We start from the raw sequence: 26753 nt of genomic DNA, 5'->3' as shown, positions 1-26753 counted from the left end.
TCCAGGTGAGGAAATGAGAGTAATTATTTCCAAACATCCAAATGGAAATGGAAACCCAAATTTTAAAACATTAATATTTTAAAATGTTTAATTTCTCTATGTTCATAGAAAACAGAACGATTTTATGGCTCAGCGTAAAATCAATTTTTGGTAACTATTTCGTATGTTTTTGAAAAGAATATGTATGCTGTAGATTTGGGTGTAATATTTCATATATGTCAATATGGTTGTGTTGTTTAAATCATTTATATGCTTACTTAAATTTATATGAGAGATACATATTAATTTATTTCCTGTTAGATTTTGAATATTCTGAAGTATTTGTTTTCCACAAATAAATACATCTTCAAATTTGAGTTGTATATACTTTAAGGCTATTGAATAAATTAGACACTTCCTTAGAATTGTTTCCTCTTTCTGGTATATTGTTATTATTTTGAAATGTCTAAATCTTTAATAGTGTTTATTACTTTAAAGTCCACTTGCATAATATGAATATGGCATTCAAGCTTTCTTTCATTTATTGTTGATGTAACATCTTTTTTCTTTCACATTTAACCTTTCCGCATATATATATATAGGGAGAGAGAATACATAAGTGAATTTCATTTTTTTGTTTCCAACGCCACAATCTTTTTATTTTAACTAAAGCATACAATTGATTCATTTGACCTCATTGCTTATTATATTTAATTTTAAATTTATTAATTTACTGTTTGCTATTGTTATGCCTATGTTTTAGTTTCTGCTTTTGCTAATTATTTTGGCTTGAATTTACTTTAAAATTTTTTTCTTCTTATTTGTTTAATACAATCCGGAAGTTATAACATGCGTCCTTGACTTATTAAAGTATAATGTATATATTACAAGATATTAATAAATTTATGTTTGCCCTTATTCTGAATTATCAGCAAGATTAATGTGTATTTTACTTTTATATTTATAAATGTCACAATACATAATTTTTAAAGCTTTGCCCATTAGTTTTTGAGGAAAATTTCATGGGAGTAATTAAAAAAAACACATTTATCTGAAAAAGTTTTGTTGTACTCTTCGTAAGTAGTTTTCTATGGATATCACTCAGACTAAACATTATTTTTTTCTTAAATATTTTCAAAGCTTTGTTACTTTTTAACATTGTCTTTTCACTGTTCTTTATGTAGATATTTATTTATTTATTTATTTTTATTTATTTATTTTTTTGAGACGGAGTCTCTGTCTGTCGCCCAGGCTGGAGTGCAGAGGCGTGATCTCAACTCACTGCAAGCTCTGCCTCCCAGGTTCACGCCATTCTCCTGCCTCAGCCTCCCGAGTAGCTGGGACTACAGGCTCACGCCACCACGCTCAGTTAATTTTTTGTATTTTTAGTAGAGATGGGGTTTCACCGTGTTAGCCAGGATGGTCTTGATCTCCTGACCTTGTGATCCACTTTTTTTTAGTGCCATTCTTTACAGTACAATTCGTTAGTCCACCCTCAGCCATGCTTTATGTTACCAAAGCCATATTGTTTTCAGTTCATGCTTTCCAGAGCGCAAACTCCAATCTTCTGCTGCAATGAAAGAAGTTTACCTGTTTTTCATGGTGAAAACCAGAACACTGGGACCTAAAAGCTTCAAAAAATTAATTTCACCCAGTTCTTCTCTTTCAGTTCCACTCTGCTCTGTGCTTTGACCTCAGCAGCACCTTTTGTTTCCAATGCCTGGTGTTGTGGCACTGATCAGCTTGCTTCTTGCTGGCATTTCACTCTAGGTATTTATGTTGTAGGCACTACTCATATGCCTTTTTAATTAACTATCATATTAGAAAAGATCCAGGAAAAAGAGCTCTTGATAAACATGTGAGTTCAACCTGTTTTAAAAATAGAGATATATTTGAACATCATTATATATTATATCTCACCAGCAAAACCATAATTTCAGTTTTAAGTTTTTTGTTTGTTTGACTGTTTTCCTCTACTTTATAAATGGTTCCTCTTCATTTTTCAGGTCTCCATTGAAATGACGTCATTTCAGAGAAGGCTTCCCTGACCATGCCTCTAAACTCATCACTTTCTATCAATCAGTGCTTTTACACTGACTTCCTAGAACTTGTCTAAAATAATTTATGATATTTCACATATCTCATTTCTTTTATCTGCCTTGTTCAACACTGTATCCCAAGGACTTTGAAATGTGCCTTATGAAAGGTACACAGTAAGTGCTTCACAGGTATTTGATGAGCGAAAGTATGAATGAATGTATGTAACATCTTACCTATTGAGGATTTTGATCACAGAAAATATGTAATTAAAGTATAGCTTATTGTTACACAGGTCACATCACTTGTGTGTACCTTGGCATGGGTGATGTCCTTAAAATGTTGCTTACTTATAGAAATGGAAATAATTATCACACCCTATGGAATTTCTGTATTAGACACCCACTTTTCTAATAAGCAAAGCCCATGTGTACTGGAGATTGTGATGTGTTCAGAACATTAATTATGTGATACTAATCCTTTAAATCATTTTTCAAAACAGCCCATCTGAGTTTCAGTAGGTAAAAACTTCCTGGCTTTTAACTATGATCTTATTAAAGCTTTAGTTTACCAAGTTTTGCTCATTTACTTTTTTGGTCTTTTTAAGTATTCTAGGGCTACATGAATTCTCTGCTATTTAAGCCCAGAAGCATGATTAGTTATTAGATGACCTTGCTCTTCTCTTTAAAAGAATCAATGTCCTGCTGTTTTACTATTTGTGAACTTTTACACATTGTTGTATATTTATTGTTAAAAAATACACCAAAAGAGAGGTCCCTCAAAGGACTAGAAAAGAAAAATTGAAAGCTTTAAAGCATCAGAGTAAAATGCATATTTCATGTCACAGTGGTAAGTGCTGCATTATATTAGCAATTTAGCTATAGGATCAGTGACTTTTCTGTCCTTTATTGAATTTCTAATATCATAAGAAAGTTACTAATGTGATAAAAGTCTTAAAGTATTACTGACTTTCTATCATGCTCTTGAAGTGAATTTTTATAGCATTAGCAAAAACAGAGTTTCAGAATACCATATAAACTGACCAAAATGAAAATAAAAAAAGCTTTAGAAATCAATAATACAGTTTATTCAGCGGGTCTATTTGAAGCTTCTCATATTTCATTTTCAGAGTTTTCTCTTTTAGTGGCTCCTGCTCATTGACAAAAGTTGCAATATTCCCACTTCCTCTGAAACAACATTTAGTCTTTGGTAGATTGTCCTGTTAAGAGACTCTGAAAATTGCTGGTAATATTATTTATAGAAAAGAATGTTAACAAAGTACCTGCAGCACAATAAATGTTCCTGCCATTTTTACAAAAACTCCAAAAATAAATAAATAAATAAAGTCCAGTGAGTGAATCAACCTTTAAAGGTTATCAGCTGTTTTAGATTTTATACATATGGAATGATTCAGTTGTGACAGACAGAACTGCCATGTATTAGGGGTCTTACTTTTATTTTCTGTAAACATCATATTAAATATGACAAGTGAGAGAAAAAAATGACAAAACATTGACTTCCCTTTAGTCCTAGAGACAAAATGATTCTTATCACTTGCCACTCACTCAATTTTACTAATGTTAATTCATTACATTTGTTTGTAAGCAAAATGCAACATAAACCAATCAAAAAACCAGATTTTTAAAATACACATAAATTCAACCTAGTTTTCAGTAGGTTGAATTTTCCCTAGTAGTGTTGTTTGAAGAAAAGTAAATTCTTAAAACTTGCCTAACTCATTGAGAATTTTTATACTGTCTTGTAAAAGAGCTACTTTGGGCTACTTATAACTTGCCCAAACATTTTTTTTTTGGATAATTTATGAACTACTAAATGCCAAAATTGTGGTTTGGGAAATAAAATTTTAAGAGGGTTAAGCAGTAAAACATTTGGTTCCATAAATTTGAAAAAAATCACATAAATTATTCATGTTTCCATATTTTATTTCTGTACAAGACTGCAAAATGGGAATCAATCATTCAAGTGAAATAACTAAAACTGGCTATTTTTCTTTAATCCTTTGGTTACCTCATGTTACTTCCTCACTAGTTATAAATCATCAGATTGATTTTTCAATCTTCTATGAAATCAACCCTTAATTATATTTATTTGGTCTCTGTGAACTTTGTAATGTATATCTTTTAATTTAAAAATGGTATTTGAACTTTAGCTTTTCTCACAATTGTTAGGTTTTTCCTAGTTTGTTTTGATTAAAAGAATAATGGCAGTAAGGAGAGCCAAAATTTGTATTACAGCCAATCTTGAATCAGGGACTTATACATTCATTCTGCTCTTACTATCTCTGTTCTTTTAAATCTTCACATAGTGACCACGATGTGTCTAGAGCTATCGTGCTGCGTAGGTTTGTTTTCCTTACTAGAGTAAAAGCTACATGTGGGAAAGTTCCCTTTAGACCATGACAGTCAGAAAGTTCGCTTGAGATCATAAACCAACCTGGCCCAGGAAACGTAGATCTAATTTAAACCACAAGTCAAAAAGAAGATTGAATTAATCATATCATTCATTGTCGAAGACCACTGTCTTTCCCAGAAAACTAATGTCTTACTGAAGTTAACTTTTCAGTTTTATGTCACATAGGTATCCTGTTAAAAATACAAAGTTCCAGTAACATCAGGTTAATGACTTCTAGTCAAAGACCAGCTAGAACACACCTATAAGTTTAAAAAATTTGGTTTATTATTTGTTGAAGTGAGGGAGAAATGGGGCTTTGCTCCTCCAAATTGTACATTATCAAGAATTGAAGTAAATCTATGATTGCGTATTTTGTAATTCTTATCTATTGGGAGGAAAGACTACACTGAGGGTAAAGGTATGACTTATTTTTATAAAAAAGCATTCACTTAAATTAGACAGAAAGGGGTATATTTGTTATTTTCTAACTTAAGAATGTTCCTTTTTTGTCTGTTCAGATATGATTATGTAGTGGTCTGTTCTTGTCTTTATCCATCAGGGTCCGAGTGACCTTGTCTGATGTTGATGTTCTTTGACATTTTATGTTTAAGAGGGGAATATTTGGGCCTAGCTGTGTGTGGTGGCAGGCCAATTCATAGTAACACCAAAGCCTAGCTGATATTACTAGGATAGTTCCTGGTTGTCAGAGATTACTTTTCTCTTTCTCAATAATTAACATATCACTTTACTATATTTACTAGCAATCAAAACTTCATTAAATTTAATTTGGAAATTGTATGATGATAAAATATAGAAGAGATGGCCATAAGTATTTTTTGGAATGATTTTTTTTTCAGAATGATATATAATACTATTTCTTTCAAAGCAACACATAATATCATTTACATTCTAACAAATCAATAGAAATAGAGAATAAAATATAAATAATTAAGTCTTATGAGTGCTTAGTCATCATACGTATTAAACAGATCAATTTTGGTCTTTATTTCACTAAAATTGTGTCATCATTTCTAAAGAAATCCCTAACATACATAAAAATAGCTTTCCATCTTCCAGAATGAGCCTAATTTACACTTTCAATATTATGAGTTGATGCTACAGACTTAAGGCAACTTGGATTTCATTTTGGATATTCTAGTTGAATCTTCCAGAGGAGAACCAGCTTCGAGCTTCATCTATGTGTGGATCAATTGTTGACCCTCTCTGATAAAGTATATTGTAGATATAAAAAATTCATTGTTAGGTTGTAATTGTCAATTTAAATATTCTTAGTTGCATTAATTGTTAGTGAATGTTTGACAAATCAAATTCAGAACAGGTACTCTTGTGTGGGGACATGGCAGGTTTTACGAGTATTCCATCACTGGAGTCCTGATTTGGAAAAATAGATTAAAGTTTCATGAATGTGCAATTTAAAACCATATTCCTAGAGCTCTCAGTGAAGAACCTTTTAACTAATTTAATAACAATTCTCCTTTGTATGGGCCTGAGGAATAAAGTCTCAGAAATTTATAAAAGACTCTGCCCAAAGGCAGAAGAAAAGACTAAGCCTTAGTAAGATTATCATTTCCACAAGTTTAGCCTCACAACTGCATCAGGAAACCAATAGTAATTTTATTTGCTTTGTGAATCCAGAAAGAAACCTGATCCATTGTGCAGGGTGGAAGGTAAATATTGCCATGCAGCATGGGTGCCTTGAAGTGCCTGGCTCAATCTCACCAGGAATAGAAGCTTATTTTTTCATTCTTTCTGCACCACACCCCCTCCACAATATTGCCAAGAAAGGCTGAAACAAAATTGTTCAGACAGAAAAGAAAATTTACAACTGATATTGAATGGAAAACGTTAATTGGATATTTTCTATGTAAGGACACTACTGCAATTGCTAACTCACAGAAGAAGCCATGTGTCTAGGAACATGATGATATAGCCCCTATTACTGGTCAATTAAGAGATAACACTGTAGCAGGAATTTGCCTCTCCATCTGCAGCAATCTGTCACTAACTCTAAAAGCCACTTATCCTAGGAAGAAAACCCTAAAGTAACCTGAGGAATTAAGAATACAAGTAACCAGCAAAGGAAAATTTCAGGCAAGAGTTGCTAAGCAGCAAAATCAATTTGATATTATTATACATTGTTTTGAATGTCCTAAACATTGTTTCTACTTAACATCATGGTTGAAAATAAATATTGCCTTAAATTTTATTAATTAATTAATTTATTTATTTTTATTTATTTATTTTGAGATGGAGTCTTCGCTCTGTCACCAGGCTGGAGTGCAGTGGTGCAATCTCAGCTCACTGCAACCTCCACTTCCCGAGTGCAAGTGATTCTCCTGTCTCAGCCTCCTGAGTAGCTGGGACTACAGGCATGTGCCACTATGCCCAACTAATTTTTGTGTTTTTGGTATATTTGGGCCAGGATGGTCTTGAGCTCTTGATCTTGTGATCTGCCCGCTTTGGCCTCCCAAAGTGCTGGGATTACAGGTGTGAGCCACTGTGCCCAGCCTTAATTTTTTTTTTTTAAATGAGAAAATTATATTTTCCAAAGCAATGGGATACTTAAAATAATTTGTATTTTATTACTGTTAAGAAAAGTTTTAGATTTTGAGAATAAAATGAATATCTTGGTTTTCTAGGCATAGTTTATGTTAAAACATAAAAACATACAAACATAAACAGAGGCGCACATTTGTATTGCAATAAGATTTTACTATATCTATCACCTCAGATAATTTCTAGAGAAATCATTAGGTATAATTTTTCTCATTAATTAATCAATGAATTTTTTTTCTAATTCAAATGCAAAATAACCAAAATAATTTACATATATTGATCTGTTTAAGTCTCATGAGCAGGTAATATATTTATTTCTATATTACAGATGAGGAAATTGATAATAAAAAGTATTAAATTGCAGTCCAGGGGTCATACAACTGGTATGAGGACACAATTCATGTTTGTAAGCCACTGTATAATTCAATAAGAATAGTATCAAAAATGTTATCACCCAGTTAATAGTTAATAAAGGATTTTTTTTAATTATGATTAGAGAAAAGGTCTCACTTTGTTGCTCAGATTGGAGTAGAGTGGCATGATCATAGCTCATTATAACCTTGAACTCCTGGGCTCAAGGGATCCTCCCACATCAGCCTCCTCAATAGTTAGGACTACAGGTGTGCACCACGATGTTGGCTAATTAAAAAACAAAAAAGTCGTAAAGACAGGATGTTGTTGTGTCGCCCAGGCTGGTCTCAAACTCCTGTTCTCAAAAGGATTATTATATAGCCAATCCTCCTAATACATGTACATATAAATAATAAATTCTCTGTTGACACAGAATAATTATGTAGTTAATCTCCCTAACAAATGTTTATGTACATCATAAATATTGGGAAGGTATTCAATCACAGTAAATTACAGAAGCCATCACAAATCTGTCTATGGTGAGCTTGCATTAATTTGCTTGAGGTGGAAATGTTAGTAAATAATAGGTTAACATGAGGTTAACATAACAATAATAACAGCGTTTATTAACAGTAAGACCAAAGTAATTTCCTGCTTCTGTAGGCTGTGATACAAGAGGCAAGCCAAGAAACATTACATTAGAAATGTATTTGAAATTAATGTTGTTCTTGTGTTGGATGAAGAAAGAATAGAAGGCTCGGCCGGGTGTGGTGGCTCATGCCTGTAATTCCAGCACTTTGGGAGGCCAAAGCGAGAGGATCACAAGGTCAGGAGATCGAGGTTATCCTGTCCAACATGGTGAAACCCCATCTCTACTAAAAATATGAAAATGTGGTCAGGAGCAGTGGCTCACACCTGTAATCTCAGCACTTTGGGAGGCCGAGGGGGGCAGATCACGAGGTCAGGGGTTCGAGACCAGTCTGGCCAACATAGTGAAACCCCATCTATACTAAAAATACAAAAAATTAGCCGGGTGTGGTGGTGTTCGCCTGTAATCCCAGCTACTTGTGAGGCTGCGGCAGGAGAATCACATGAACCCAGGAGGTGCAGGTTGCAGTGAGCCGAGATTGGGCCATTGCACTCCAGCCTGGGTGACAGTGTGAGACTCCATCTCAAAAAAAAAAAAACAAAGAAAAAAGCTGGGCATGGTGGCACGCACCTGTACTACCACCTATTCGGGAGGCTGAGACAGGAGAATCGCTTGAACCCGGGAGGCGGAGGTTGCAGTGAGCTGAGATCATGCACTCCAGCCTGGCAAAAGATGAAACTCTGTCTAAAAAAAAAAGAGAAGAGAAGGCTCGTCTTCTGCTTCTTATGATGATCTTAAAAAGCAAATATTCTCCCCTAGAAAAGAAAGAAAAGGTGGCTTTATGTAATAGAAACGAGACTCTGTTTCTCACAAGACATGGTGAGTGATTATGTATTCTTAATCCTCTTAATATAAGTATCCGGGTATGCCACATATATGAAAAATATTTTCACAGTGGAAGTAATTTAGCTTTATCTTCTTTCTTGAAAATATCTTATAGATTGTAAAAGAAGGTGTTTCTTCTTAGAATCTATCAAAGTTGCCATGTTCATTTTCAACAAGAATATAAACTGCCATTGAAGCTTGAAACACAAACATTTCATTGTTAAAAAGGTTTCTTAGAAAACTGACAGCTATAAAATGGCAAGAGAAAAAGAACATTTAATAACAAGATTATATAATCATCTCAAAATCTTCAGCAATATTTCATAGTCTTTTGCTATTTACCATCAGATTTGTATATTTTATATTGCTTCAACAAATGACAAACAGTAAATTTCTCTGCAAGAAATTTCTTTTCAGTAATTTACATTTGACATTTAAAACTGTCATTATACTTCTCACCATTGATGCATATCACAAATTCCTCTATTTTATTTGCTGTAGTTTCATGCATAAGAGAATACACTGTTAAATTTAAAATATCAAGTTTACAATTCTTCCATCTCTTCGGGTGACCTATTTGAAGCAAAACTCAAAACTGTTAACCATATGTGATACATAAATTTGATGAGAATACTTTTCAGTTAAGTTATGATGGCACGAGAGGTTTCAATTTAACATTTCAAAATATTTGCAGTCTTTCCTAAAGCTCTGGTTTCATTTGAGACATAGTTTTGGTTTTCGTTTCAGATGAGAAATTTAGTAATTATCTTAGTCTGCTGAGGTAAATTTTTTTAATGCAATTTGGGTCAGCTTATGCTAAAAATTGCCTCTGGAAATGGACCCCTAAAAACAACAACTCGAATAACAACAGAAAATGTTTAATTTGTTTGTTTGTTTGTTTGAGACACAGTCTCATTCTGTCTCCCAGGATATGGTGCACTGGTGAGATTTTGACTCACTGCAACCTCCACCTCCTGGGCTCAAGTGATCCTCCCACCTCAGCCTCTGTAGCTCAGACCACAGGTGCAGGCCACCATGCCTGGCTAAATTTTTTGATTTTTATAGAGATGAGGTTTTGCCATGTTGACCAGGCTGGTCTCAAACTCCTGGACTCAAGGAATCCACCTGTCTCAGCCTACTAAATTGCTGGGATTACAGACATGAGCCAGTGAACCCCACCAGGTGTTTGATATTAATGGCTGGTGACAGTCATTCGTAAAGGATCTTATATAGACAAAAGGGGAAAAAAACTATACAATAAATTATCTCTCATATTTTGGTAGGCTCTTTTTGGTCAATTCATAATAAATTTTACATAGTAAATATTCTATCAATATTTGCAGAATTAAAGTAATATTATCTAATCTGTAACTTCCCCAAGCCAAAAAAAAAATGTGGTGACTGCAGTTTCTAAATTACATAAAGGACTTATTTCATTAGATCAGATGTGATCAAAGTCTTGAGATATGCTTAGCATTTGAGGATACTTTGCTAGTCATTCAGACTGTTTTCTTTCTCTTAGGTGAGCTTGATCAATACTAAAGATCACTCCTGTAGATTGATCCTGTGGATTGCTTGAGGAGAAATCTAGTAGATCCCTTATGCAAGGAATTTACTAAATGTTAACAAAAGATTGATGGATCCAATAAAAATTGAAAACAATATTAGACTGTATTAATACAATTATATGGTGGCAATAGTTGATTTTTGTCTAACCAAATAAATGAGTGGTTTCAAGATATATGTCTAATCACTATAGATATGAGGAAATAATATATTCTTTTCAAATATGGTTTCTAAAATAACATGAAACATTGATTACAGTAACAAGAAAGCAATGTAATATTTGGAATAATCCTAACAAAAGCAAAATATGAGAAGTATATTTCATTATTTTTACTTTATATAAGAGCTTTAAATCCAAGGACAAGCCATGTTAGCAAAGAATATGATTAAAATATTTTAAACAAAAAAAGCAAACATCTCAGAAGCACGTTGAGTTTTCATTATTTTTTCCAAAATTCTTATGCTTGAGTGTTACTTTTTTACCTTAAACTGTAAACGATGTTAATTAATTCAATAAAAAGGAGATTCTAGACTTCATGACATTTGAAAAATTTTGGAAATTTACACGTGCATATGAATATATATGTGGCTATCATAACTTTTTTTGTATATTCCTGGTATTTTTGAATTTTTCTGTGTTTAAGTACCTTCTCTTAACACGTGAAATTTATAGCTTTATAAATATTCCTTTTAGCATGCCATGGTTTTGATGGAAAGCTATGTTAAATGATTGCAGAATATTTATTGTAACTAGACTTAAGTTGTGATCATAGATAAAGTTTTGATGCTTTTGCAAATATTCAAGAACAGAAATTAATCTATATTTAGAAATTAAACTAGGGAAACTAAAGCTAATTTAATATTCTGGTAATTTAAGGAAAATATCAATTAAAAGTAAGCAAGGTCTGTTCATAAATTTTTAATGATTCACAATATTTCTCTTTTTGTGAGAAAGGTCATCTTTTTCAAGGTTTCCTTGTAAAACATATGACTAGGATAGCATATTATAAATCTATTAACAGACCTATAATCCACATCTCCTTTATGATACAAAGAGTTTTGGAAAATAAAACTAATTGTACTCATAGGTTATGAAGTCAAATAACTGAATAAGATTTGGAATGGGAAAATAATTCACAGTCATATAATCATAACTAAATTAATTTTGTCAGAGATAATATCTTATACTTGTTTTGAATACAAAGCAAACTCCACACAAAAAAATGAGACAGAGCAAGATGCTTTTAAAGTATTTATGATGAAATTGAACATTTACTACAGAGTAAACCTTTCCTTTTTATGTGAGCATCCACATATTTCAGAAAATTTCAGTTTTTGGAATTTGAAGTCCAAACTGATCACAGCTCTATTTTTCTTAATCTAGTCTGTATTAACAGACCTAAGCTTTCCATAAATTATCTGTATTTTCAGCATAGTAAATACTCTTGTGCAACACACGGATACACACACACACACACACACAAAACACTTAATTTAGAAGACGGTTTTTTAAATGCCTTGAGAAAGGCATTATTACAACTTAAATACCTTAATATCAATGCAAAATAATACCTACAAGCTATTCAGGGAATGAAATACTTATTTTGAAGAAAACTTGAAGAAAAAATTTTAATCTCTTATTTCATTTTTATTCTGTTTTAATCATATCTAAAAACAGCAGTGGAGTTTTAAGCCTCAATATTTGTTCTCAAAGGACATTCATTAAATACACTCATCAAGCAAGATTTCTTGCTTCTATGTGAAAGCATATAGCATTAAAACATCAACAACTTCTGACAAGAAATTGTGAAAAATATATCAAATAGGTTACATGTGTATTTAATACACATTACACATATTTAAAATACCATGTTTCCAATTATATAACTGTCAACTTCCAATTTTGCTGTCATAAAAATCAGTCAAATTTTGTGTATAATGAGATATATATTAAATAAAAAATGTTAAACAGTTTACAAATCCATTATGTTAGTATATTACTCAGCATACTTTATCAGGAAATTAAGTGAAATGAGAAATTTTTTAAATACTATAAAATGTATTTAACTCAGCCTATAAAATGTTATTATCATGGAACAACTGTTTTTCACTTCACAGGTATTTTAAAGACTGAAATGCAAATTAATTTTAAGCTATCTTTGTATTGTTAGAACTAAATAAATGGGACTTGAATTACTAAAAACAAAAAAGTTAAAAATCTAGGGACAGACAAACACCCTGCTATCACTTTTGTTCACCACACTGCAAACTCAAAAAGAGAAAAAAAGAAAGATAAAAGTGAAGTTCTGGTTCTTTCAAAAAATCTTCACAATTCATATGCTATTCATCTGCCCAAAAAAATTGTTTTCCAATGGATTCATCCATGTTGATTTTCTCTGATAATACTTTTTAAATTGTGTAACCTTTTCATGCAACTTTATAAAACTAGAGGTAGGGAAGATAAATTTTCCAAAAGGTATTAGACATTTAATCCTAATTCAAATGTTAGATTTTGGATTTAATAGTTTACTTTTATCTGGCAGAGTATTCCCATCATATATTGAAACTATTTTTTTATTGTGTGGTTTTAAAGCTTTTCATTAGTTTCTTGCCTATCATACCCTTTACCTACCTGAAATTCAGCTTAAGATCCACCACCACTGGTAAAACATTCTAATCTGTCAAAATGCTTCTTATTCCTTAGTGCATTCTGTCATGCTTATTCTACGTGTCTGAAGATGTAGTCATTTTTTAATATTATCGAGTAAATTGTAGTCACATTACATGGGTACATTACACGGGTTTGAATCCAGGCACACACAACCGCTTACTTTATGTGTGACCTGGGGCAAGCTAGTTGATCTCTCTCTGTCTTACTCCTTGAGGACTGTCTGAAGGAAAACCTATCAGAGACTTAAATTACTGCAGTGTGAAATATAAACAAAGTGATCACAGGAATGATAACAGCCCACCACTCCAAAATGCTAAGAATATACTGGCAAAAGTGTCGGTATCATCTTTATAGGAACTCTGAAAAATTCATTAAAATTTCATAGCAGTAAGATGAAAATTTAAGAAATATAAAATGGATTAATTTAGGTAAGAGAGCCTTGTGGCATTTTACCCACATCCCATTCATGCCCCAACTTGCTGTAGGCCTTTAAAGCAATAACCTAGATTCCTGGTATAGTTTCCTATCACTGTTACAAGCAGAATGAATCTTGTTCTCAAATAATTTTTATTTTAACCTCTCCGGTAGCTTTCTGAAGGACCCACTCAAGTGGCTTCCCTCTATTTTGCCTGACATGCAACAACACTTCAAGGGCCAAGGAGGCTACCCAGGGGTCATGCGTTGATAATATCTAGAGCCAAATTCATAACCTGCTTCTGCCTGGAGCGGGGATTAAATTTAGGAAAAATAATAGATAAACTGAAATCTTGGAGAAGGTCTGGGGAATGAGATGCTTTGGTGAATAAGGATTTTTAAAGACTTTGAAATAATCTTGGCAATCTAGAAGCCATGTACATCTTGCAGCTTTGTGCACACTCAGAAAGAATCTGAAAAAACAAACAAACAAAAAAAAACCTCTTGTTCTCTCTTCTGAAGAGAACTTCAGGCTCTGGGCCAGCAGGAAATGGAGACCAAAAACCAAAACAGAGTTATAAACTCCTAAGTATTGAAGGTGTACTCCAATACATATGCCATCCATCTTCAAAGACTGTGAATTGTTTCTTGGTTCCAGGTGTTGAAGGAAACTTCTGTCGAGTCACTATCTGATCACTCAGTTAATGGAACAGAGACTTCAGAGTCCACACATAACAACAAATTTAGACTCTGTTTAATTTGCTGAGCTACTTTTTTAAAACAAAAACAACTATAAGAGAAAAATACAGCAAATCTTCATGAGAGGGGAGATTCTGATTTCTATAATTATCACATTATATAATTCAAAATGTTCAGTTTTTAACAAAAAATCTAATAAGGTATCCAAAGAATAAGAAAGTATGACCCATTAACAGAAAAAAAAAATCAATAAAAACTATTTCTGAAGAAGTCCAGACATTGGACTCAGACAAAAACGTTAAGTCAAATATTTAAAATATCCTCAAAGAAATAAAGAAAATCTTGTACAAAGTACTAAAAGAACCCATGAGGGCAATTTATTTAGAATTAAATAGAAACTCTTAAGTTGAAAAGGACAAAAAATGAAGAAAAGGAAATAAACTACAGAAGTGTAGACACTGATTTGAGCAAGGAGTAGAAATAATTTTCTTAAGGAGAGGTTTATTGAGATTACCCTGGCTGAGAAGAAGAAAGAAAAAAAAAAGATAAATTAATGAAACTTGAGGGAACTGTGTATCATCACCATGCATATCAACATATGCTAAGAAAACAAAATTGATAAGCCTTTAGATAGACTCATCAAAGCAGGAAATAGGAGAGAGAAAATCCAAATTACTAAAATTAGGAAAAACTAGGAGTTTGTCGCTAGCAGACCTGCACAACAGGAAAGTCTCTCTGGCTTAAATAAAGTAACTCTAGGGAATAATTCAAATTCTCGTGAAAAATACAGACCCCTAGTAAAGGTAACCAGATAGATGAATGGAAACATCAAGTTCTATACTATTTTTGGATTGTAACTCCTCTTTGTCTATATTATTTGCAAGACACCTACTCAAAAAATTATGAACTATATTGATGAACACATAATTTTAAAAGATGCAATTTTGACAATAACAACATGAAGGGGGGCATAGCTAATAGGAGCTACATAATATCACAACTAAGTTCGTAATTCAAGCTTGACTTTCATAAATTAAGATTTTACTTGTAATTTGCAAGGTAAATACTAAGAAAATACCTAAAAATATGTATAAAAAGAGAAACAAGAAAGGAATTAAAATAGCACGTAGAGAATATCTATTTAACACAAAAGGGAGCCTGCAATGAAACAACTGCAGAACAAAAAGATACAACATATTGAACAAACGGCAAAATGGCATAAATAACTCCTTTCTTACAAGAAATTACATTAACTATTAATTACATTAAAGTCTGGATTAAAAGACAGATTGTCATAATCAGCAGGGCAAAAACATGATCAAAATGTATGCTGTTTACAAGAGAATTACTTTAGAACCAAAGACACACATAAGGTGCAAGTTAAAGAACAGGAGGAGCAAAGATATTCTATGCAAACAGTAACCAAAGGAGAAATGGAATAGCTATATTAATATTATATAAAATAGGTTTTAAGACAAAAATTGTTACAAGATACAAAGAAGAGCATTATGTAATGGTAACAAGGGTCAATTTATCAAGAAAATGTAACAATTATAAAACACATATGCACTTAATAACAGAGATCCAGAATATATGAAACAAAAAGTGACAAAACTGAGAAGAGAAATAGGCAGTTCAACAACAATAGTAGAGGCTTTAGCATTCACTTTCAATAGTGGATAGAATGATAGTCAAAAGATAAACAAAGAAATAGAAGACTTGAACATGCTATGAAACATCTATACCTAGACTTAACAGACACATACAGAACCATTCATTTAATAACTGCAGAATATACATTCTTATCAACTGTATATGTAGCACTGTCCAGGATAGGCCATATGTTAAGCCACAAACAATTATCAATACATTTTTTAACATTAAAATCATACAAAATATCTTTTCAGACTATAATAAATGAAAACAGAAATTAATAATGGAAGGAAATCTGGAAATTTTACATATGGAAATTAACACTTTACAACAACCAGCAGGCCAAAGAAAAAATTAGAAATTAGAAAAAAATTAGAAAACACTTTGAAATGAATGAAAATGAATATACAACATACATTTTATAGGACGCTAACAGAGTGCTCAGAGAGGAAATTTCAGCTACAAACATCTACATTAAAAATAAATAAATATTTCAAATCAATAACCTAATTTTCCCCCTTAAGGAAGTAGAGAAAGAAAAATAATTAAACTTAGAGCAAGCAGATGGAAGTAAATAAGAAATATTACAGTAGTGATAAATAGAATATAGACTAGAAAAGTAATTGAGATAATCAAGAAAACAAAAAGTTAATTATTTGAATATTTCAACAAAATTGATAAGCCTTTAGATAGACTCATCAAAGCAGGAAGTAGGGGAGAGAAAATCCAAATTACTAAAATTAGGAAAGATAGTTGGGACATTACTACTGACCTTACAAAAGCAAAAAAATAAAAAATTAAAAATAAAGGATTATTAGAGAATACTGTGAGTAATTTTATGAGAACAAATAGAATAACTGAGGTGAAATGAAGAAATTTCTATAAACATACAAACTACAAAAACTAACTCAGGAATAAACAGATAATCTGAATTGACTCATAAAGAGATTGAATCAGTAATCAAAACTTCCAATTAAAAAAGCAAAAAAAAAGGATTATTAGAGAATACTGTGAATAATCTTATGAGAACAAATAGAATAACCTAGGTGAAATGAAGAAATTTCTATAAACATACAAACTACAAAAACTGACTGAGGAATAAACAGATAATCTGAATCGACCCATAGAGTAAAGAGATTGAATCAGTAATCAAAACTTTCAATTAAAAAAGCCCAAGACCAGATGATTTTACTGGTTAATCTATTAAACATTTAAGAAATAATTAATTTCAATTCCCAAATTATTTCAAAAAACAAAAGGAAGTGATATGATTTTGCTGTGTCCCCACCCAAATCTCAACTTTAATTGTAGTTCCCATAATCCCCAAGTGTTGTGGGAGGGAACCAGTGGGAGGTAACTGAATCATGGGGGCAGTTTCCTCCCATGCTGTTCTTGTGACAGTGAGTGAGTTCTCATGAAATCTGATAGTTTTATAAGCATCTGGCGTTTCCCCAGGCACTCATTCTCTCTCTTGCTGCCCTGTGGGTAGGTGCCTTTTGCCATGATTGTAAGTTTCCTAGGCCTCCCTAGCCATGTGGAACTGTGAGCCAATTAAACCTCTTTTCTTTATAATTATTCAGTCCTGGCTATTTCTTTATAGCAACAAGAAAATTGACTAATACATAAGCAAACACATTCTAACTTATTATATGAGGTCAATATTACCCTGATGTCAAGATCATACAGTGTGGGTGTGGTGGTGTATGCTTCTAGTTACAGCTACTTAGGAGGCTGAAGTGGAAGGGTCACTTGAGCCTAGGAATTCAAGACTGCAGTCTGCTATGATTATGCCTGATATTAGCCACTACACTTCAGCCTGAGCAACATAGTGAGACTGTCTTTAAAAAAACAATCATTTTTAGGCTGGGTGTGGTGGCTCATGCCTGTAATTCTAGCAATTTGGGAGGCCAAGGTTGGCGTATCACCTGAGGTCAGGAGTTCGAGACCAGCTTTGCCAATATGATGAAACCCCATCTCAACCAAATATACAAAAATTAGCCAGGCATGGTGTCAGGTGCCTGTAATCCCAGCTACCTGGGAGGCTGAGGCAGGAGAATCGCTTGAACCTGGGAGGGAGGTGGAGGTTGCAGTGAGCCGAGACTGTGCCACTGCACTCCAGCTTGGGCGGCAGAGCAAGACTATGTCTAAAGTAATAATAATAATAATTTTTAAAATAATAAAAATTTGAAAACATGCAAAACATTACAAGAAAAGAAAGGTAAAGACAAATACCTTGTGAATACTGATGCAAAAATCCTCAACAAAATACTCACAAACAAATATTCATAAAATATTAAATGGAATATGCTCAATGACAAAGGAGGCTTTCTTTATCCCAGGGATATAATGTTTGTGCAACATACAAAAATCAATCAGTTCATCAAACCATATTAACGCAATGAAGAAAAAGAAAACACCACAATTGATTTAAAAAAGTGTTTGAAAAATATCCACAATATTTTCATGATAAAACACTCAAAACACCATGAATGCAAGGAAATGTTATGAAGCTGATAAAAGACATCTATGAAAACTCCAGGGATAACATTATACTTAACAGTGAACTACTGAAAGTTTTTCCCCTAAGATCAAGAAGAAAACAAAAATATATGTTCTTGCCACTTCTATTTCACATCAATCTGGAAGTTTTAGCCAGAACATTTAGGCAAGAAAAAGAAATGGAAGTTACCCAAGATGGAAAGGAAGAATAAAATTACTTCTATTCATAGATGATGTAATTTTATATGTATGAATACCTACTAATTCAATACACCAAAGAAAAACAAATAAAAAAGGCAGAAAACCCCACAAATAAGCACAAAGAAAACCTCAAAATTATGTTACAACAACTAAGTAAATTGAGTAAAGTTGTGGGATATAAGAGCATAATATCAGAATCAGTTGTATCTCTACATATCAGCAATAAAAATTTGAAAATGTAAAATTATTAAAATAAAACGTTCTATTAATATCAGTATCAAAAATAGTTAACTACTTAGAAATCAATCTGTCCAAGGAGGTGTAGGGCTTCTATGCTGAAAAGTACAAAACATTGAAAGAAATTAAAAATTACACCAATGAATGAAAATGTTATCTGTTAATGTATGCAAACGCATAATACTACTAAGAAAGCAATAGTCCTCGAATAGACAATTTAATGAAATTATTATCAAAGTTTCAACTGCCTTTTAAAAAATGGGCAAATGGATCTTAAAATTTATATGGCATGGCAAGAGATCCTAAATAGCTGAAACAAACTTGAAAAAGAGAAGCAAGACTGGCGCGGTTGCTCATACCTCACTCCCAGAACTTTGGGAAGGCAATGAGGGTGGAATTCCTGAGCTCAGGAGTTTGAGACAAGCCCAGGCAATAGAGCAAAAACTTTTCTCTACAAAATTTACAAAAATTAGCCAGCAGTGGTGGTACATGCCTCTAGTTCCAGCTACTCAGGAGGCTGAGGCGGGAGAATTGCTTGAGCAATTAGTGAGCTGAGATTGTGCTACTGCACTCCAGCCTGACTGACAGAGTCATACCCTGTCTCAAAATAAATAAATAAATAAATAAATAAATAAATAAATAAATAAATAAAAGAAAAGAAAGAAAAAGAATAAAGTTAGAGGACTCACCTCTCCCAATTTTAACTTACTACAAATCTACCATATTTAAATTAATATGACACTTGGCAAATAATAGATATATGAACCAATAGAACAGATCTGAGTTTCCAGAAATGAACTCAGATATATTTGAGTATTTGATTTTTGACAAAGGTTTCAAGATCATTCATAGGATTTTGGGGAAAAAAAATGTAGTTACATGGTACATGGATACATATGTAACAAACCTGCACATTGTGCACATGTACCCTAAAACCCTAAAGTATAATATAAAAAATAAAAAATAATAAAAAAATAATAATAAAAAAAATGTAGTTACAGGTGCAAAAGATACATACCTGGTATGCAGCTGTAAATTTTCAAGACCTCGGTGTTTTTAGTGAGTTTCAGATATGACATCAAAAGCACAAGCCAACAAAAAGCAAAAATACAATAAAATGTATATCCTCAAACTAAAATCACATTTGAACATCTAAGTACACTATCAAGAAAGTGAATGATCAACCCGTAGAATAGAATACAGTATTTACAAATTGTGTGTCTGAGGAGTCTATTATCCAGAATATATAAAGGACACTTTAAACAGAATAAGGAAAAGAAAAGAAAAAACGGCCAAATTTAAAGATTGTCAAAGTCCTTAAATAGGCAGTTCTCCAGATAAAATATACAAATGTCCAATAAGCTCAAGAAATTATGCTCAACATTATTAGTCATTGGGAAATGTAAATTAAAATCACAATGAAATACTAATTTACAACTAATAAGATGGCAATAATAATTAAACAAAAACCAGAAAGTAACAAATGTTGGCTGGGCACGGTGGCTCACACCTGTAATCCCAGCACTTTGGGAGTCCAAGGCAAATGGATCACCTGAGGTCAGGAGTTGGAGACCAGCCTGACCAACATTGAGAAACCCCGTCTCTACTAAAAATACAAAATTAGCTGGGCATGCACCTGTAATCCAAGCTACTCAGGAGGCTGAGGCAGGAGAATTGCTTGAACCCAGGAGGCGGAAGTTGAGGTGAGCTGAGATCGTGCCATTGCACTCCAGCCTGGGTAACAAGAGTAAAACTCTCTCAAAGAAAATAATAATAATAATAATAACAAATGTTGACAAAGGTGTGGGGAATTACTAATCTTCACACATTACTGCTGGAAATAAAGAATGAATCAGTCATTCTTTGATGTGGGAAACAGTTCGACTGCTTTTCAAATAGTTAAATATAGAGTTACCTTATGACCCAGCAATTACACTCTTAGGTTTAAATCCAAGACAATTGAAAATGTGTGTTAAACAAAAACTTATGCATGTATGTTCATATCAATAATGTTTAAAATAGCCAACAGATAGAAAAGGAAACAAATATCCATCTACTTATGATGGATAAACAATATGTGATATATCCATACAATGGAACATTGTTCAACCATTTAAAAAAGGATGAAGCACTGATACATGCTACGGCAGGGATGGGCCTTGGAACATTGAGTAAAAGAACCTAGACACAAAAGGCCACATATTGTATTATTCCACTTATAGAAAATGTCCAAAATAGACAAATACATACAGACAGAAAACAGATTAATGGTGCCAGAGTTTGGAAGGTGAAGGAAACACAGAGGGACTAGTGAATGGTTAAGGGGTCTCTTTTCAGGATGATAGAAATATGCTGGAATTAGAAAGACTTGGTGGTTATACAACATTGTGAATGTACTAAAAGACACTGAATTATACACTTATTTTAAATGGCAAATTTTATGTGTAATGTACCCCAATGAATCAAGTAAGTATATGTTTCAGAATATAAAGAAATTAAATTTCATTGATTTGAAAATGAACAATATTGAATTTCTGCTCATGTGGACTGGAGATAACCAGGATTTTAAACTTCATGAGAAAAGTTAATGGACAACTTAACAAAGTATTAAATAAAAACAAATACAGGCAAAGTGAAGAGACTATTTAAAAAGATTATTGCAATAGGGAGAATGCTCTGACTAGACTACAAAAACTATTAGAAACCTAAAAGCCCAGCAAAATGGAATTTCTTTTATAGGAAAGAATAAATAAAGCTGAAAAGAACAGATTGTGGGTGAAGTTGGATATCAATGTGATGTTATTGAGTTATTAAGCCTATTCCAATGCTTGCATTAGCACAGGGTGGGAGAAAATCAGAGACCTTGTGTAGTCAGAGACAAAAGCCTGACTACATTTTGGTTAAGTCAAGTTCATGGATATTTTGGCCAGATTAATCAAAGCCTTACAGTGATGTGAAATACTGTAGTGAAAATGCCTAATCAACATAAAAGGATGATCAGTTATTTTATCTACTTTTAGATACCTAAAACTTATACAAAACAAGAATATGCTCCTTTTAAATGTTATCCATCTCTTTGGTAAAATATGTCCCAATAGGTGCTCTGTGTAATAGTATTTGGTTAAGCTATTTTCTGTTACTGCAGCTACTTAAAGTACTAAATTTATACTTCTTTAGGAAAACTCTATAGCTCATATAACTCACTAATTCAAGGAGACCTTTCTTTCCAGTTATTTCAAATTAATGAGGCTAGCTAAAAGAACTTGAAAGGATCATAAAATAATCAAGAAGTAGACAGAAGTTGAGATTAGTGAGGTTCACACATGCTACATTCACAGAGTTTGGTGGGAAATGATGAGGCCATTAAAATAAAACAATCTTTAAGTGTGTTTTTTAGGGTACTGAGGTTGTATGTATTATCAACCTGATTTGTTAGTAGTATGTAAAAAGAAGTTCCTATAAGTTGAGGAAGGCAAAATTCCTGAGCCTCTGGGCTCCTCATTTCATGGTTACTTTCAAGGTCCTAAGATAAATTTTTGTATCATTAAAGTGAGATATTTTAACCATAAATATGTGTCATATTTATGTGACACAGCAAAAATGCTGTGTCATATTTATGTGACACAGCAAAAATGCTGTGTCTTATTTATGTGACACAGCAAAAATGCTTTGTCATGGTGATGATAATTATAAGAGTTGAAGAAAGAAGAAAGAAACGTGAAAAGTGGCTCAACAGTCAAAGACAGGTTTGTTTTGGAGAACAAACCTGAGAGGGGCTTCTGGCCTAATTGAGTCAGAAGTATTCCCTGCTACAGACTTAGAGTATTCAAGGGTTTAGGTGGGGAGAGCTTATCGTAGGCTTGGAATGCTTCTGTGTGAAGGCAAGTTTACTGCAGGGTTGGCATGTCCCTGGTTGGAGGGAAGGTTATCTCAGGGTTGGCATGTTTCTGGGCAGAGTGTCACTTGTGGTTTATGGTTATGCTGACATTAGTCATTAGGCTGTTTGGAGGCTGGATTTAGGTGGTTTTTAATAAAGGGGAACTTAAAATGGCGTGTTTGTCCAAGATGGTGATGCCCTTGCTCTGTCAATAATGCCACCAGTAAAATTTCTTGGATTCAACTAAGGGAAAGTTGATTTGGGAATATATTTGCCTTGAGTTTAAGAGGATATAGTTACGTGGCTGACATTTCTTTTATATATGTCTACGTTATTGTTAGTTGCCTAGTGCAGGAATGGGGTCTGAAAATACTTCTACTGCTGAAAGTGTTGACTGTGTAGCATTGCATCACGTCACAAAGGGCTAGGCTGTATTGTAGTATGAATGTGTCCTGTGGTGCTTGGCACATGAAGTATGCAGTAGTAGAAGATAATTGAATGAAGCCAGAAGCTTTGTGCAAAATGCTCCCCAAAATCAAATGTATAAAATTTGGTCCTTATCAATACCTGGTCAAAACAGAAGTTCCTTCCTTCAGAGTATACAATTATAATTGCTGCATATGTTTTTGAAAGAAATTGTTCAAAATATAGTCTACTGGAATTACTGTGTATTTAAGGCACAACCCTAAATCTGTACTAAAAATAGTGCATACTTCAGTGTGTGGTGTCACATGCTTTAGGCATCCCAACAAGTGGTGATAATAAAAAAAAAGAAACATATTTTGATTAACTATACTGGAGGAAAGATTGAGTCATCTGTGTATTCTCTAAATGGACCAAAATATAGAATTGCAGTCATATGAAGATTCAATCAAACAGCATGCAGACAAAAAATGCAGGAAATGTTACAGTGGTGTGAAAGGGAATTCATGCAAATATTGCAGTATTTTCCAAAACTTTCTTGATAATTTAAATTTGTCTCTTTGATAGGCTGAATATGACCCCAAAAGATATCTGGGTCTGGATCTCTGGAGCCTGTGAATCTTACGTCATATGGCAATAGAAACTTTGCAGATGTGATTAAATTAAGGATATTTGAAATGGGAAAATATCCTGGATTATCCAGGCAAGCTCTAAATGCATCACAAATGTCTGTAGGAGAGAGGCAGAGTGAAATTTGACACAGAAAAAGGAGTAAATAATGACTCAAATACCCTGTTGTGCTGTTGGCTTTGAGGATGAAGGAAGGAAATACAGGTCAAAAAATGCAAAGAATGCCCTTCTAGAATCTGGAAAATGTAAGGAAACTGATTTTCTCTTACATCATGGCCCTGCCCGTACCTTAAGTGAGAAACTTGTTTTGAACTTTTGCCCTCTAGAACTATAAGATAATAAATTTTAATTGTTTTATGCCAATAAGTTTGAAGTAATTTGTCATAGCAGCAATGGAATACTAATATACTTCTTTAAAATTTTTGTATAAAGACTTGTGATTAGATTTTCTCTTTCAAAATAAATATTGAAATTTGTTTCAAATTTACTAATTTTGTATACTGTTTCTTAAAGATGGCTTCACAAATGGTTTCTTAACTAACAAAAGCTGTCTCCAATCCTGGGTAAAGTTTACAGGTACTTTGTGACCATCTACTGATATTCATCAACATTATTAAGGAAGTTGTTAATATAAATAAATGCTAAATGCCTTTTTAATGCCAGCCACCGTGCTAGTCATGATTGAGAACAATGCAGTCATAACTCACGATTGAATGTCTATTGTGTTAGGTCCTGCAGAGGATATTGAGTCATAGTTTATTTGATATGTAAATGATTGTGACATTTGGATGCCCTATATTGTATTGAGCATACTACTTAATTGCTTTGAGATTGACTTTCTTCATCATGAAAATGAAAAAAATCAAATTAAAAGAAATTACCATTCTACCTTCTGTCATGTTACTAAATATTTATTTGCTATTTTTACACTCCTTAAAATACAAGTGTATACAGCACTTTGTCAGGCCAAGAAGGGCAGATCTCTTGAGTTCAGGAGTTTGAGACCAGCCTGGCCAATATGGTGAAACCCCATCTCTACTAAAAATACAGAAATTACCCGAGCATGGTGGCATGCATCTGCAATCCCAGCTACTCAGGAGGCTGAGGCAGGAGAATCGTTTGAACCCCAGAGGCCGAGGTTGCAGTGAGCCAAGATCACACCACTGCACTCCAACCTGAGCAACGAACTTCGTCTCAAAAAAAATTAAAAAAGCAATTGTATAAAAAGATAACGTAATATTAATAATTCTTTATAGGCAGTTTTCTAAAACATAACATACCATTTTATTCTTATAGTATATCAGAGAAATCATAGTATGTAATATTTATAAAACAATCTGAACTATTAGGAATATAAAATTCAAAATTAATAAGGTATTTTATAGATGGAGAAAGCCATCTTTCTCACTCTTGTGCTCTCAATCTCTTTTCTCTCTTTCATATTTTCCCGCTCTTCCTCAGGGCAATGTAGTCGCAAGACCACTTATAAGAATTATGCACAATAGCATGATTTTGAGTGGTCATTGTTTAGAATTTCTATTTTATCATGTAATTAGGACCACTTAACATTTGCTTGACATAAAAAAGAAAGGAAATAAATTAAAGCTAATGACAGTACAGGAGAATGATGTTTCCTAAATTAGTTCTTAATTTCTCTTTTATCAGAAATGCACTAATAAGAAATCTTAAGTAAGTTCTAATATGATTGCTGTATCTGATGTTTCCCTTCCCAGGAGTAGAAATAGCAAAAGTGTTATTTGATGATTTTAAAAAATTTAATGGGAAAGTTTATTGATATATGTATATATCTGGGCATATATATATACACACACACACATATACACACATACACACATATACATTTTTATGTGTCTATGTGTATGTACATCACATATATATACACAAATACACACACAGTATACAAGTAATGTAGAAAATATCTCTCTCTTAAGGGAAGAGCTGTTGCTATATTAACCTAAATTTAGCTCCTTCCTTATTTTCAAACTTTAAAAATATCTCAATGTCTAAATTGATGTAAAATAATAATTGATTTTTTAAAATTTACAAATCTTGTTAAATATTAAGGATAAGATTAACATGCTTTTGCTTTGTAATAGAAAAAATCTTCTGATTTAAGAAATGAAGTCCAGGCATGGTGGCTCATGCCTGTAATCCCAGTCCTTTGGGAGGCCAAGGTGGGTGGATCACTTGAGGTCAGGAGTTCGAGACCAGCCTGGCCAACATGGCAAAACCCTGTCTCTACTAAAAAATACAAAAATTACTTGCAGTGAGCCAATATCGTGCCAGGCCACTCCAGCCTGGGTGACAGAAGGAGACTCTGTCTCAAATAAAAAAAAAGGAAATATTACCTTTTGTTAAGCATTTTATGGGCATATTAACATGTCGAAATATGGTAACTTAATTAAAAAGTTTAAGAGATCATAGCAATGCTGTGCTGTTTTTCATATTAGGTGATATTTAACAGGAAATCTTAGTGAGTTGTATTTTCATTGATGCTTCTTAAAATAGAGCTGAAGTGGGGTATACTTATTTTTTCTTTTCTATACTACATTCATACAAATTGCACAATTGAACGAGGTACATGTTATTAAACAAAAAATTAAATGTAGATTTGCGGTAAAAACTTTTGTTATGAGAATGAATGTGTGTGTGCATAAACTTGAGTTACTAAATACTAGAAGGGGAATTTTCCTTTTTTAGAAAATAGAATTTCAGTGGTAACTTAGATCTAAGTCTGAAAATTAAAGTAATACAACAGTTAGAAGAAATCAACTTCATGGCCTTCAAGTGAGCAGATATTTCATAAACAGGTCACAGAACTCTAGCCAGAGAAGAAAAAGTACATAAATTGGACTATATTAAGCATAAGAACTTCTGTTCTTCAAAATACTTCAGCATATGAATGAAAAAGCAATGCAGGGGTGACAGCACTTCATGATACATATAACTGACAAAAGATGTAGATCCAGATAATAAAAAGGCATCATACAATTCATTAAGAAAAAGACAGTTGAATAGTAAATGGACAGACA

Source organism: Symphalangus syndactylus, chromosome 11, assembly GCF_028878055.3.
Source record: "Symphalangus syndactylus isolate Jambi chromosome 11, NHGRI_mSymSyn1-v2.1_pri, whole genome shotgun sequence".
In the NCBI taxonomy this organism is placed as follows: Eukaryota; Metazoa; Chordata; class Mammalia; order Primates; family Hylobatidae; genus Symphalangus; species Symphalangus syndactylus.
Note: the sequence above shows the minus strand (reverse complement) of the source record.